The sequence below is a fragment of the Garra rufa genome, chromosome 11 (assembly GCF_049309525.1).
Source record: "Garra rufa chromosome 11, GarRuf1.0, whole genome shotgun sequence".
In the NCBI taxonomy this organism is placed as follows: Eukaryota; Metazoa; Chordata; class Actinopteri; order Cypriniformes; family Cyprinidae; genus Garra; species Garra rufa.
The window spans coordinates 18,755,538-18,770,643 of NC_133371.1; positions in this window are offsets into that span (position 1 = coordinate 18,755,538).

Sequence of the window (15,106 nt, forward strand, 5' to 3'; positions counted from 1 at the left end):
GGAACCCCGGAGTATGACGTAAGAGAGAACGCGCAATGAATCAAACATCAAATAAAGTGAAATGACAGGGAACAAAAATAGTAAATTAGTCATTAGGTGCCATGTTCAATATAGCTGCATTTTTGAGGGACCCTGTGGGATTACAAATTTAAGAATCTGTTTATGATATGCTGACCCTAGATTCTTACATAGCATCACAGGAAAACCTAAAGTGAAGTACATTGAATTTATATTCATGTGAACTGACAGTTCAAAGAAGATTAAGTCAAGCAACCCAGTCATCGGACATTAACCTTTGTATCTGTGTACACCTCCTGAACAGTGACATGATTCAGCTGATTGGATCATTTGAATGATAGTGTTATGCTTATTCTTGATTGAATCAAGGATCATCCCTCTGCTTTGTTTGACTTGTCTCCACCTCCAAAAGTCCCACCTCCTTGTAAATGTATAAAAACTATACTGTATAGAACTCAGACAGACTTTGGTAACTGCAGCTACCGACAGCTTGTGATCTCAATAAAGAATCCTGCTGAAGATACAACCAAGTCTCCTGGTCTCTGAGAGAAAAGTTCACAACAGTTTTGGTGCCCTGTGACCCGGATAGAGTTCCAGCTTCTTCACCTGAATCCAGATTGAAACAGCAAGCTCAACAGAAGATCTGCTTTCAAGACTGCATCTTTTGGAATCCAGAGCGAAACTTCCAGCTGAACAAAGATTTCCATGAATCTTCCTTTACAACCAAGGGTTGGTGAGTGCTACTCTATTCAAAAGAACCGCTAAAGACCAGTACATATAGTTATCCTCTGCGCCGTCAGAGAAGAGTTAACAGACAGCTGTAGGGTTTAGTTAACTAAGTTATCCTCTAAAGGTGTTCTTTTAGAGATGAAAAGTTACCCTCTGTTAATTCAGGGAAGTTTAGCATTACGTGCTAAAGTTGTTTATCCTCTGTTCACTCAGGGAAGGTTAACATTACATTAATATTTGTTCACCCTCTGTTTTTTTTAGCAGGGAAGAATTGGTTATCCTCTGTTCACCCAGGGAAGTTTAGCATTACGTGCTAAAGTTGTTTATCCTCTGTTCACTCAGGGAAGATTAACATTACGTGTTAATATTTGTTATCCTCTGTTTATTCAGGGAAGGTTAACTACAGCTATTACAGTTTAGTTAACTAAGTTACCCTCTAAAGTTGTTCTTTTAGAGAAGAGTTGTTTATCCTCTGTTCACCCAGGGAAGTTTAGCATTACGTGCTAATATCTGTTATCCTCTGTTTTAAGCAGGGAAGTTTAGCATTAAAGTGCTAAAATTTGTTATCCTCTGTTTTGGCAGAGAAGTTTAGCATAAAGTGCTAGTAGTTTGTGTTGTCCTCTGTTAATTCAGGGAAGGTTAACAATAGTTGATCTGTGTTAACAAGCGTACCCTCTGTTGATCAGAGAAGTTTTAGTGTTGTTATTGTGTGGTAACAAAGAAACTCGCAAAATGGTTAGAAAGAATGCTAGGCTGATCCCCACAATTGAAAAGGGTGGTCTCGCAACTCCTTTGTGGTCAGATAGTGAATTCAAATCACTGTTAGGAGAGCAAATGAACCTAATAGTAACTGAAAAAGTTAGACAAGAATTAACTAAGAAATATGAGATCCATCCAGACAAGACTTGGTCAGTAGATGAGTGTAAGAAAGTCCTTGGAGCATGTATTCGTAAGAACAATGTGAAAGGCATTATCTGCTGCCACAGAGAATTTGGTTTAGCGCTAGCTACACAACAGTCTCAGCGTAACTCAGAGCTAGAGGAACAGAACAAAGAACTCCGGGCTAGAATATCCGCTTTGACTAAAAAATTTAACCGCAACAAAGCTTCAGAAAAAACTGATATGGAAGTTAGTCAGCCTGATAACATTTATCCTGACTTACAAGCTTTCTTTGAAAATGATGTAGCCATCCAATCAGTGTCTGATGTGCCTGTAGATTCGGTGAGGGTTTGTGGTGCTAGAAGACGATCTCAGGGAATTGAAGGAATTGAAAATATTCCTCCCAACTCTTCTGTTGTTCAGGTACAAGCAATTGCAAGAATGCTTGGACCTAAAGATATAGAGAGATTGTCCCAGAGCTTACCTTCAGCACGCACAAGTTTTTCTGAATTCAGAAGAGCACTGATTAGCAAAATGCGTCTCTACGACATGTCGTTAGCAGAAGTCACACAGCTGATGTCACAAATTCTAACTGAATCTGAATTCAACAGTTTTGAGTCTGCTGTTACTTCTGCACTACAACATGCCAGTAAAGCCGATTTGAGAGAAGGTGTTATGAAAATTCTAAAGAATATCTTGGGACCCAAAATAGACTGGTCCAGAATCACTAACTGTGTACAAAGGAAAGAGGAAACTGTGAGTGAATACACTGAAAAGTTTTGTCGGTCAGCTGTAGCTTACAGCGGAATAGTTGATGATCCTGAAAGTGTGTTAGATGACAAGGGACCCCTAGTCCGCATCTGGTCAGATGGCCTTGTAGCTGAGTACAGAAAAGCCTTGCCATTCCTAGATTTAACTTGGTCTAACAAAACTATCAGAAATAATCTAGACACATTAGCTACTTGGGAAAGAGATGCTGATGTTAAGGCAAAAGTGAGAGTAGCAGCAGCTACATTTAGCACAACAAACCAAGAAAAGAAATGGCCAAAAAAAGAAGGTAAATGCCATTATTGTGGAAAATTAGGACATTGGGAGAAAGAGTGTAGGAAGAAGTTGCAAGATAATAGAAGAAATACCATGCATAATTCTGCTCCTTCTCAGCCAGCCTACAACCCTGAAGTAGTTCCACCAATGTCCACTGAAACGTTAGGGCAGCAAGCTCAAGCTCTTCTAAGAGCACAAAAAGAGCAGGAAAAAAACTAATTGTTGGGGCTGTGAGTAGCTACCTTTCCCCTGTAATACATCACAATGACAAACAAATTTTTGAGAAAGGTAGCATACAAGAGGAAGAGATTGACTTTTTGCTTGATACAGGTGCAGAAATTACAGTAGTTCCTACAAAATTGGCTAAAGATTTAAACATTCCATTCAAGAAAACTAAACTTTGTTTAACTGGTGTAGTAGGTGAAGATTCTGTTTTGTTTGAAACCCCGCCCACAGAAGTCACATTTCTGGGTCAAACAATTGGTACAGGAAATAGATCCATTACACAGGATCGAGCCGCTTCAGTCAAAGCAATACCTACACCTACTACCATTAAAACACTAAGATCATTTTTAGGAACAGCAGGTTACTGTAGACCTTGGATTGAGGACTATGCCTCGATTGCTCAGCCACTCTATGACTTGTTGAAAGGTCAGGTTAGAGATTCTGATACAGTTTGTATGGAAGAAATTCATCTCAAAGCTTTCAATGATTTGAAGAGAGCACTATGTCAAGCGCCAGCATTAGGAATTGCACAATCTGATAGGCCCTTTGTGCTTTATGTTCATGAACACTTAGGCTTTATGACTGCATGTCTAATGCAAGATCATGGGGGCAATTTACGCCCAATTCATTACTATTCTGGTAAACTTGACATAGTCGCTCAAGGTATGGGCCCATGTCTCAGAGCAGTGCAGGCAGTTCATCTAGCTCTTCAGGCTTCTTCAGGAATGGTGTTAGGACAGACTGTAAATGTAAGATGCCCTCATGCAGTGTCCGCACTAATGAATCAAGCAAAAGTCACTTCTGTCACATCCTCTCGTTGGGGAAATTGGCTGACATCCCTCACAGCCCCGAACATTGTTTTACAGCGGGCACCAATCACGAACCCATCCTCATGTATGATGTCTGCAATGACTGAAGTTGTTTTAGAGGATGAAGGAGAAATCACTCATGATTGTGTTACGCTTACATACACACCTACAAGTGAAATAAAAGAAACTCCCATAGATAATGCAGAATTGGAGTTGTTTGTTGATGGTTCAGCTCAAGTTATTGAAGGTAACAGACGAGCAGGTTATGCAGTAACTTCTCCCACTGAAGTCATAGCTTCAGGTCGTCTTCCAGATCATTTTTCAGCTCAAGCTGCTGAACTAGTAGCCTTAACTAGAGCATGCACGCTAGCGTCAGGATCAATTGCAAATATCTACACTGATTCCAGGTATGCTTTTGGGGTAATTCATGATTTTGGTATAATTTGGCAAAGTAGACAGTTTTTAACTTCTGCTGGATCCCCCATTAAGCATGCTGGATTAGTGAAAGATCTAATGTTTGCCATGAAACTTCCAAAGAAATTAGCTGTGATCAAAGTGAAAGCACATCTCACAGCTAATACTACGGAAGCTAAAGGAAATGCTCTTGCTGATGTAGCTGCTAAACAGGCTTGTTCATATGCAAATATACAGGTGTGTTCAGGTAGTACAGCACAGAAGACAATTCTGCCTCCTGAATCAATCATTGATCTGTACAAAGATGTTCCTTTATATGAAGCATGGACGTGGTTAGACAAAGGAGCCACAGTGGATTCATTTGGTTGCTGGACCAAAGGGGGAAAGTATATTGCTCCCGAATCTCTGCTGCCATATTTGGCTCAACAAATACACAATTTGGGTCACAGTGGTTCAGCAACAATGAATCACAGGTTCCCAAATCAATGGTGGAATCCAAAATTCAGAAATGTAGCCACTGAAACAGTCAAGAGATGCGTTACATGTCAAAAAAATAATGATGTGCCAGCAACATCTACGGCAGCAACACATACCCCAGCTCCACCAGGACCTTTCCGCCACCTGCAAGTTGATTACATATCATTGCCTCCGTGTAAGGGAAAAACGTCTCGGGTTACGTATGTAACCTTAGTTCCCTGAGGGAACGAGACGCCGCGTCTAGAACGCTATGGGGAACACCATTGGCGGGCCGCACTCTGAACTATGTCTAACAACCAATGAAATGACGGGAGTGACGTCACAGGCGCGGTGACGTCATCGACCGGGAAGTATAAAGCACGTGCGTTTGAAGCCGGTGGCAGCTCTTTTAGGAATGAAGCGAGCGCCGCAGGGTGCGGGAATTATGGTCCGAGACGCGGCGTCTCGTTCCCTCAGGGAACTAAGGTTACATACGTAACCCGAGACGTTCCCTTCCGGGAACTCGAGCCGCGTCTAGAACGCTATGGGGAACGAGACTACCAACACCCCCATAATTTCCGAGCCCTGCGCAGTGTCTGCTCAACCAGGGTGGAAAGGAAAGAGCCCTTGTCTAGCATTCCACGGACAAGAAGGCCCTGTAGTCCTCGGCCCTCGGGCACACGAGGAATGGTAGTCTTCCTCTGTCTGGTAGCCAGCCAGAACGAGAGGTACTCCGCGGCCCTCAGGCACACGCAGAGTCTTAGTCCTTTGTCTGGGGGTTAGCCAGAACAAGAGGGACCGAATGACCACTGTCTAGCACTCGGCGGACAGATGGTGTAGGTAGTCCTTGGTCCAAGAGGACAATGCACTCGACCTCGAGAGTGCTCCCCGGCCCGCAGGCACACGGGGAATGGGGTTCTACCTCTGTCTGGTCTCCAGCCAGAGCGAGAGGTACTCCGCGGCCCTCAGGCACACGCAGAGTCTTAGTCCTTTGTCTGGGAGTTAGCCAGAACAAGAGGGACCGAATGACCACTGTCTAGCACTCGGTGGACAGATGGTGTGGGAAGTCCTCGGTCCGCAGACCCACGAGGACAGTGCACTCGACCCCAAGAGTGCTCCTCGGCCCGCAGGCACACGAGGAATGGAGGTCTTCCTCCGTCTGGTCGCCAGCCAGAACGAGAGGTACTCCGCGGCCCTCAGGCACACGCAGAGTCTTAGTCCTTTGTCTGGGAGTTAGCCAGAACAAGAGGGACCGAATGACCACTGTCTAGCACTCGGCGGACAGATGGTGTGGGAAGTCCTCGGTCCGCAGACCCACGAGGACGGTGAGCTCGACCTCAAGGCTCCTCGGCCCTCGGGCACACGAGGAGAGGGTGATCCTTTGTCTGGGGGTTCAGCCAGAACAAGAGGGACCCAAGGCTCGGCCTGGAGCTCCGCCAGGACGCGAGGGAATAAGCCATTGTCTAGCATAACGCGGACAAGAGGGCACTGCAATCCCCGGCCCTCGGGCACACGGGGAAGACAGTAAGGGCCTCAGCCTGGTAGCCAGCCAGTGCATGAGGCACTCCTCGGCCTTATTTGAAGGCAGACGAGGAGTCTTAGTCCTTGGTCTGGGAAGAGCCAGAAACCAGAGGGACCGAAATACACTCGGTCTGGTAGCATACTGCGCCAGAGCACGAGGAGAATTAAGCCATTGTCTAGCATTCCGCGGACAAGAGGGCTGTGCAGTTCTCGGCCCTCAGGCACACGAGAACCGTGACCTCTGCCTGGTTCGCCAGCCAGTGCGAGAGGTACTCCTCGGCCCTCGGGCTCACGAGGAGTCTTAGTCCTTTGTCTGGGAGTAGCCAGAACAAGAGGGACCGGAAGCTCGGCCTGGTAAGCCTCCCGGGACGCGAGAGTATGAGCCTTTGTCTAGCATTACACGGACAAGAGGCTTTTAGGTCTGCTCCTCGGCCCTCGGGCTCGCGAGGATGCAGGGACACTCCTCGGCCCTCGGGCACACGAGGAGTGTCGTGGCGAAAACAACTTCTCTTCTTTCCGCGGAAAGAATGCGCCTTGAGAAGTCTCCTCCTGGCTAGGGAGGTGGCTAACCCTCTAGGCCTAGCGCACTAGGCCGAGAGTACAGCCGAGCCTGGAGCGGCTCTGAGGTCAAGCTCATAGTACCTGACGAATGTCAGGGGCGAGGACCAATTGTCAGGGGCGAGGACCAACCCGCAGCATTGCAGATGTCCTGGAGGGGGACACCTGCTGTCAGAGCTTTTAAGAGGCAGACAGCCTCAGTAGGAGTAAGTCTTGGCTCCCCATGGAGCTGGGAGACCAGAGGGCTTGGAGGTAGTAGGAATGGCATCCGTGATCCATCTACTGATAGCTCTGATCGTGCCACATGCTTTCTTTGTGGCCGTATGTGCCCAGTGCGCATACTGGACAGATATACTTCCCATTGGTCGCACTCCAAGAATGGAGGTAATAGAGGCTTGAGACCCCTCGAGGTCTCAACCTGAGTGCACCACCGAGGAAACCATACCGACGAGCCACCACGAGGGGCGTGGTAGGCCAATAAGCCGCCACGAACACCCTCAGGATGGAGTGAGCTGGTTTTGTGGGTTTGCGAGGACTCAGTACTTTACCAACGGGCAGTAACTTGGTCTAGATGGTGTTAGTGACACCATGAAGCAAACAAGTTCCACTTAAGGTTTCCTCGTAGAGGGAGCTCTGGATAGGAGCAGGGTCTCAACAACCTCGGTTGAGAGACCCGAGTCTATGAGTTGCGCCCCCCCCTGGGGCCATACTCATAACTTTCCACTTCTCCATGTAGGGGTAGCAGACCGCGCCCCCAGCTTGAGAGGGAAGGTCCAAAACCATGGTTGGACTAGCCGTGACGATGCCGGCGTGCTCTTTCCAGAACTCCAGGGCGCACAGCGATCGGGAGAATGCGTACAGATGCAGCCTCGGCCACGTCTGTACTATGGCGTCCAGTCCGGGCGGACCTGGAGGCACTTAGGAGAACCAGAGAGAACGTTGCGATATCTATCGAGTCGCTAGAGGTCCCATCTTCTGAGTCTCCATGCTTCATCACTTCCTGATGAAGCTTCGATCTCCCGACCCTGGAGGAAACGTGTGACCAGGGGACTCTGCCCACTAACCTTCTTATTTTTATTTAGGTTAGTCCCGCGGACGGTGAGACTGCGGAGACTCCAGTACTGTACCAAACGGGCAGTAAACTGGGTCAAACTGGTGGGGTTACACTGTGCGGCCGATCACTTCCTATAGGTCATAGGGTTTCCTCATATGGGGAGCTCTGGAGTGAGGGGTGGTCTCAGCAACCTTGATTGAGAGACCGGCCTCTATGAGATGTGCCCCCTCGGGGGTCACACTTGTTCCAGAACTCCCGGGAGCAGAGCGATCGGGGAAAGGCGTACAGACGAGGCCTCGGCCACATCTGTACCATAGCATCCAGTCCCGCAGGAGCTGGAGGCACTAGAGAGTACCAGGGGGGACATTGCGATATCTCTTGAGTCGCAAAGAGGTCCGCTTGAACCTGGCTAAAACACTTTCCAGATCTGCTTCAGCACTTCTGGGTGAAGCATCCATTCCCCGGGCCTCGGCCCCTGCCTCAACAGGACGTCTGCTCCGACGTCCAGAGATACTGGACTGCTCACAGGGAGAGAAGTCTTTCCTTAAGACCATAGGAGAATCCGGTACGCCAGCTTATATAAGGGGCGTGAGCGGATACCTCCTTGATGATTTATATGATAAATCCCCGTAGTGCTGATTGCAGCACGTGACGGTTTCTGGGTCTGGAAGGAAACACTTCAGGACGTGGAACACGGCTAGCATCTCTAGGCGATTTATATGCCAGGGGAAATGGAGATTGCTCCACAGGCCTTGGGTTGAGCGGCCACTCATGACCGCCTCCCCATCCGGTGAGGGATGCGTCCGTCGCTAGCATGACGCGGCGACGAGGAGCTCCCAGAACCGGACCCTGAGAGAGAAACCAGGGTTTCTTCCACATGGCCAAGGCACGTAGGCAGCGCCGCGTGACCTTGATCTTGCGAAATGGGTTTCCCCTCGGGGAGAACCCCCTGGTCCTGAGCCACCACTGAAGTGGTCTCATAAGCAGCAGTCCAAAAGGTATCACGTTGGAAGCGGCTGCCATAAGACCTAACAGTACTTGGGACTGTAGACAGTGGGTGACGGGCCTAGCTTGACCACATTTACTGCAGTAAGGATCGACTCAAACCGAGCAGGTGACATTCGTGCCTGCATCGTGGTCGAATCCCAGATTACACCTAGATAAGTGGTTTTTAGAAATCACACTCTTTTTGGTGTTGAGTCTCAACCCCAATTCTTTCATGAGACCGAGAACAACACCTCGATGTTGAGCCGCTAACTATTCTGAGCTGGCCAGAATCGACCAGTCGAGTATGCGGATGTCCTGGAGTCACGGAGGAGCCAGAGCAGCATCCACACACTTCGTGAAAGTTCGGGTGAGAGCTAGGCCGAAAGGAAGTTCTCTGTATTGGTGAGCTTTGCCCCTGAAAGCGAGCCTGAGAAACTTCCTGTACTGACTTCCTGTTCCAGACCCTGCTCGGGGTTTACCCCGCTGAAAGGTGGCGGCTTGGCGCCGAACTGAATAGCGTAACCTTTCTCTACAGTACGCAGGACCCACTTTGAAACATTTGGCAGTAGTTTCCACGCTGCCAGAGAGTTTACTTAGGGTACCAGCCTCTCGAGACTGGTGTCTGGATTTACTCGAGGAACTAACTCGGAGACCTGTAACAGCAAGCTGGCAGGAAGCTCCTGAACTAGCTCCTCGGAGGTCCCCCGCGGGGGCTGCGAACTCTCCAGGGCCGCTACGTTTCCGGGCGGGACAGCTAGAGGATGTTCGCGGGAGATCGCCGCGCCCTGTAACACTGGCAGGGTTAGCTGACAAATCTCCTGAGGGCCCCGAGGGGGTTGAAACCCGCACCTAAGGGTACGGTGCAAACCCCCTCGAGCGGGGCTGCCCTCAACGGCCCTGAACACAACTGTCAGGGCCGTTTAGCCGAGGACTTCCTGGGTTGGAGGACGACCCTCAGGTCGAGCCTCTTCTTTTTCTTGGAAGCCCCCGACTTAGAGCGTTGCTTTCCGGGTCCTCTAGGCATAGCCGGAGGAACGCGGGCGGCAACGCTATGTTTCGTCGCCTCTAATGTGGGGAGCTGGTACACGGCTGGGGTTTAATTTTTCCCGTCAGGAACCCCGACACGTGTTCATTTGCTCATCAAGCCTGAAGTTTTATTAGGCGGCCTGAAGAGCAAAGACGGAGCTTTCAAGGATGATGCCAGACTGGGCGACAGATAGCTGATAGCGTCTGTCCAACCCGCGGCATCATCATTTACTTTCTAGTTTTTCCTAGATCTAAAAAACTTAATGTAGATCGGGAAGGACAGAAAGCTCCGTTTGGAAGTGCTGACTTAGTCCGCAGGAAGCAGAACATTTGCTTTTCTGCGGCTCATATTTGCTTATTTAGCTAATGCACAGTCAGCACAACCACCATCTCATCATACTGAGGCGATCAGGGGGGGCGGTTGAATACTTTTGGCAACGTATTTCACATCAACCTCCTCGGAGGAAGATATGGAAAGTGTTGAAAACCTTTCCTGGAGGGAAGTAACCGCATTGCGTGCTTCCTTATCCAGAAGGAGGTTTACCGATCCACCAGATAGGAGAGGAGATAGGGTATTTTTAAACACCCGTCTCCCGTCCCTCTAATAGATCGAGCCGCGATCCCAATGAGTGCAGCTACCGCTCCGCCTCGGCGGAAGCGGGGCCAGACCCGCGAGAAACGCTGGCGAAGGCTCCCTCCTCGAAGAGAGCCTTCCGTGGAGCACCCGCAGTGGAGAATTTTACGCTCACACTGTGGACAGTCAGCCTTTTCGAGGGCTGACTGTGTGTGCTCTACACTCAAGCAGGCTACACATAGACTGTGTTTCACTATCTATTTGGCTGCTTGAACCGCCTTAATTCTAAACTTTCTTTCCCCCTTTTTGGTTGCATTTAAGTGGTCATACTACTCAAATAAAAGCTGTGCAAACTGGCACGAAAAAACAGCAGTATGACCGGGACAGACACAGACACAGAGCGCTCTCGCTGAATGACAAAAGCTGCCGCCGGCTTCAAACGCACGCGCTTTATACTTCCCGGTCGATGACGTCACCACGCCTGTGACGTCACTCCCGTCATTTCATTGGTTGTTAGACATAGTTCAGAGTGCGGCCCGCCAATGGCGTTCCCCATAGCGTTCTAGACGCGGCTCGAGTTCCCGGAAGGGAACTGACGTTTTGATAGTTATAGACAAGTTCTCAAGATGGATAGAAGCTTATCCAACAGGGCGTGCCACAGTTGCACATACTGCTAAATGTCTTGTCTCTGATTTCATTCCAAGATGGGGATTACCAGATAGCATTGACTCAGATCAAGGTACCCACTTCACGGGACAGGTAGTCAAGGAAGTGTCAAAAATGTTGAAAATTAAGTGGAATCTTCACTGCCCCTACAGGCCACAGGCGTCAGCGCAAGTCGAACGCGCAAACAGATCAATCAAATCCAGGCTAAGCAAAATGCATCAAGAAGGAGTATTATGGGTCGAAGCACTGCCAGCGGTACTGTGTAGTATGAGAGCTTCACCTAACAGATCAGTAGGTCTAAGTCCTCATGAGATTATTACAGGACGCCCAATGCAGATGCCAGGTGTGATTGATCTCAGAAATGCTGATGTGCACATTGCCTCAGATGCCCTGATCACTTACTGTGAAAACCTTACAAAGGCAGTACAGAGTTCCAGAGAAAGAGTCGAGTCATGTTGGCAGAATCCACCAGAAGGTGGACACACGATTGTCCCAGGTCAGTGGGTTATGATAAAATCATTCAGAAACAAACCATTAGAGCCTAAGTGGCACGGACCACATCAAGTGATGTTGATTACAGCAGCTGCAGTTTTGTGTCAGGGAAGGAAAACCTGGACTCATGCGTCACACTGTAAGGTTGTTCCCCCACCTACAGGGATAGGATAGGACACACAGACCAGTGAGGAGCCCAGGGAAGAACCGAATGCAACAGGCTTTCGGGGGTTAACCCTGAGGTGAAGATTTTCCTCATAGGCCTTCCCCATCCACTAGTCCATCCTTACCTCACTGTTTCTTTAGGTGTCACGGGAATTAAGAACTAGGGAAAGAAGGAACAACAAGACTAGACTCAGATTGAACAGAGGATACAACTCTATTGTTTGCTGTCTTTTACAGAAAATACTGCTCTGTCGTCTTTTGTTTTCTTTCTTAATCTGTGCAGATACCCCTGGATGGCTATCCTGAGACCTATACACATCGACCCCCTCACCTGTGTATAAAGCTACAAACTAGAAAGAACAACTAGACCCACTGCCGAGCCAACTGTCACGGAAGAACAACTAGACCCACTGCCGAGCCAACTGTCACGGAAGAACAACTAGACTCACTGCCGAACCAACTGTCACGGAAGACAGAACATAAAAAAAACACAACGCAGAGAATCACATGAGAGAACTTCAGTCATCCATCAACATGATCAAGATTGCCATTCTAGTAATCACCATGAACATTGCAACAGAATCCAACGAGACATTCTTGATCTTTCAGCAAAATTACACCAGATGACTGAAGATAGTTCTTCATGGTTTGGAAACTTGTTAGGGAAACCCTGGCTGTGGATCAAGGAAATAGCAGTTCTGCTATTGATTCTCCTACTGGTGTACTATCTATGCGTCCACAGTATCAAGTGTTTCATTCAGCAAATGACCCACGACCATCACAAGGAAATGACTGGTCCAACCAGAAAAGACTATTACCTGTAAGAACTTAACGGGCCCTAGCTGCATGTTTGTTTCTGTGTCAACATGCCGTTACAAACAATCACCACAGAGCAAGTACTATGTGCCTGTAACAATCAAAGGTTACAAGAACGAACTTTTAAATGTTTAAATTTGTATTATGTGAGAGTTATTAGAACTCTCAAAGGGGGAACTGTGGGATTACAAATTTAAGAATCTGTTTATGATATGCTGACCCTAGATTCTTACATAGCATCACAGGAAAACCTAAAGTGAAGTACATTGAATTTATATTCATGTGAGCTGACAGTTCAAAGAAGATTAAGTCAAGCAACCCAGTCATCGGACATTAACCTTTGTATCTGTGTACACCTCCTGAACAGTGACATGATTCAGCTGATTGGATCATTTGAATGATAGTGTTATGCTTATTCTTGATTGAATCAAGGATCATCCCTCTGCTTTGTTTGACTTGTCTCCACCTCCAAAAGTCCCACCTCCTTGTAAATGTATAAAAACTATACTGTATAGAACTCAGACAGACTTTGGTAACTGCAGCTACCGACAGCTTGTGATCTCAATAAAGAATCCTGCTGAAGATACAACCAAGTCTCCTGGTCTCTGAGAGAAAAGTTCACAACAACCCTAATCAGTTAAATAGCAGAAGTTATTACTCGGTGACGTCATTAACAACGGCCCTAAGTTGTTGAACTAATGTGGTTCAAACGACGGAGATGCGACTGTGTTTGGGAAACACTCGTGACTAGCTAGTTCGTTTCCACAACGATGCATCGTACAATGGAGGTTAACCGAGTTCCGAGTTATGTCGTTGTAAGGGAAACGCACCCCAGATTAGTGTTATATACTGTGCTGATAGTTCTGATATATATATTTTTTTTTTTATCGGACAATGCAAATTACTACCTTATTAACTCTAAATTCAAAGTAGCCTAAAATAGCTGGATCTGCCAGCCCACTGGAGGCGTCTATCCCTCACTTTCAACTTTCTCAACTCCCGTTTACTCCACCGGCATCTAACAGCATTTTCACACCAGTGATACTAAATATTCTTGCAAACTGTCTAAATTGTCTAAATGTCGGGAACTGCCAAAAATGTATGTGGAAGGCTTAGCACCTGACACCCCCCATGATTCATGTCACCTTGGCCTCGGTGTAGCTTTTATATGTAAATGATTACTGGAGTGGAGCTATACAAATGCAAACCAGGGGAAGGGGGTTGCTCTGATCTAGAGTTGGCTTACCTCTTTCTTTGTCTTACACCGTGTCTCAACACATAACACCGCGACATGCAATAAAATTATATTTTTAATGTTAAACAGTTTTTTAAACAGATATCATTTAATCCTGATATCTTAGTCCTTAGCACTTGTGATATTTTTGTATTCGTTGTCAGTCATATAATAAAAGCTTTATTGTTTTGAAAATGAGCCTTCTGTTTATTTGTCTACATTATTTTCAATATTAGGATATAATACTAGGGTAGGCTATAGTACTTACATGGACATAAGGCCAAATCTAAATGGTTTCCTTTCCTTTATTTTTTTTTTTTAAGAAAAAAAAAATAAAATAAAAAATAAAAAAACTGCATGGGCAGCGCGCCATAATGTACAGCACAAAAAACGCAAAATCTAAAGAAAATACTACTACTACTAATAATACATAAAATAAATTAACACTCCAAACTATAGTTTATATTTCTCCTCTTACACAAATCAATAAAATAAAGTGTATCTTAAATTGTATAAATGGTATGAAAAAGACGAGCTACCTCTCAAACATGCAAATCTTCATTTGCTGTTGGTTTAAAATGTTGAAATGTATAATGTATTTTGTAATTTTGTACTTGTTATTTTTTTTCTCTTTTGTTTTGTTAATTTATTATTCATTCAGAAAAATATATTTCACATATGGGCATATTTATTTCTTTTATATACAGCTTAGGTTTTTCTCTGCGCACAAGCTCTACGCATGATGTTCTGATGTTTATGCTGCTTTTTGCTTGTGTGAAATTAATCCCCGAAAACGAATTTAGCTGTTTTTAATGTGTCACAGCCACCAATCAGTTCAAATTTAAATGTATTTAACACAATCTTGTCGGTTAATAATAACTTAACGACGTCGGTTGTCGGTTGGGGACAATGCAGTCTAATAAAAGTTCATCAGGAAAAAAGAAAAGAAAACAATAATGAAACTGCTCCTGCTTATGAATAATAGGCTGTAACAAAGTGCTTTTCTAGTCCCGCTCCCACAAGGTTTTCTTCCGCCTCCACCCGCTCCCGCTATATACTAACTATATATATACACCTTTAGAATATATAGCCTATATATACCCACTTAGAATAATTTTCTTCCCGACCCGACCGTTCATGCTAAATTTAATTCTCATTTCCAGAATCTCACATTTAACCATTTGGAAACAATGTCGAGTATAAAACTTTTTTCGCAGTACATCCATTATATTTCCATGTTCCACTTTTAAGATGTATTATAGCCCTGCATTTTAGTCCGTCAAAGATCAAATGCGGGCTAAAATTATATTTTAGACATTCAGTGGTGATTTAAAAAAAAATTGCAGCGCTGGGGGAAACACGAGACCAGGCTACCATGACTTTCAAGAGTGGCTCGGACGGTCCTGTCAGCAGCATTGAGCGCACGTTCAGCACAGCTT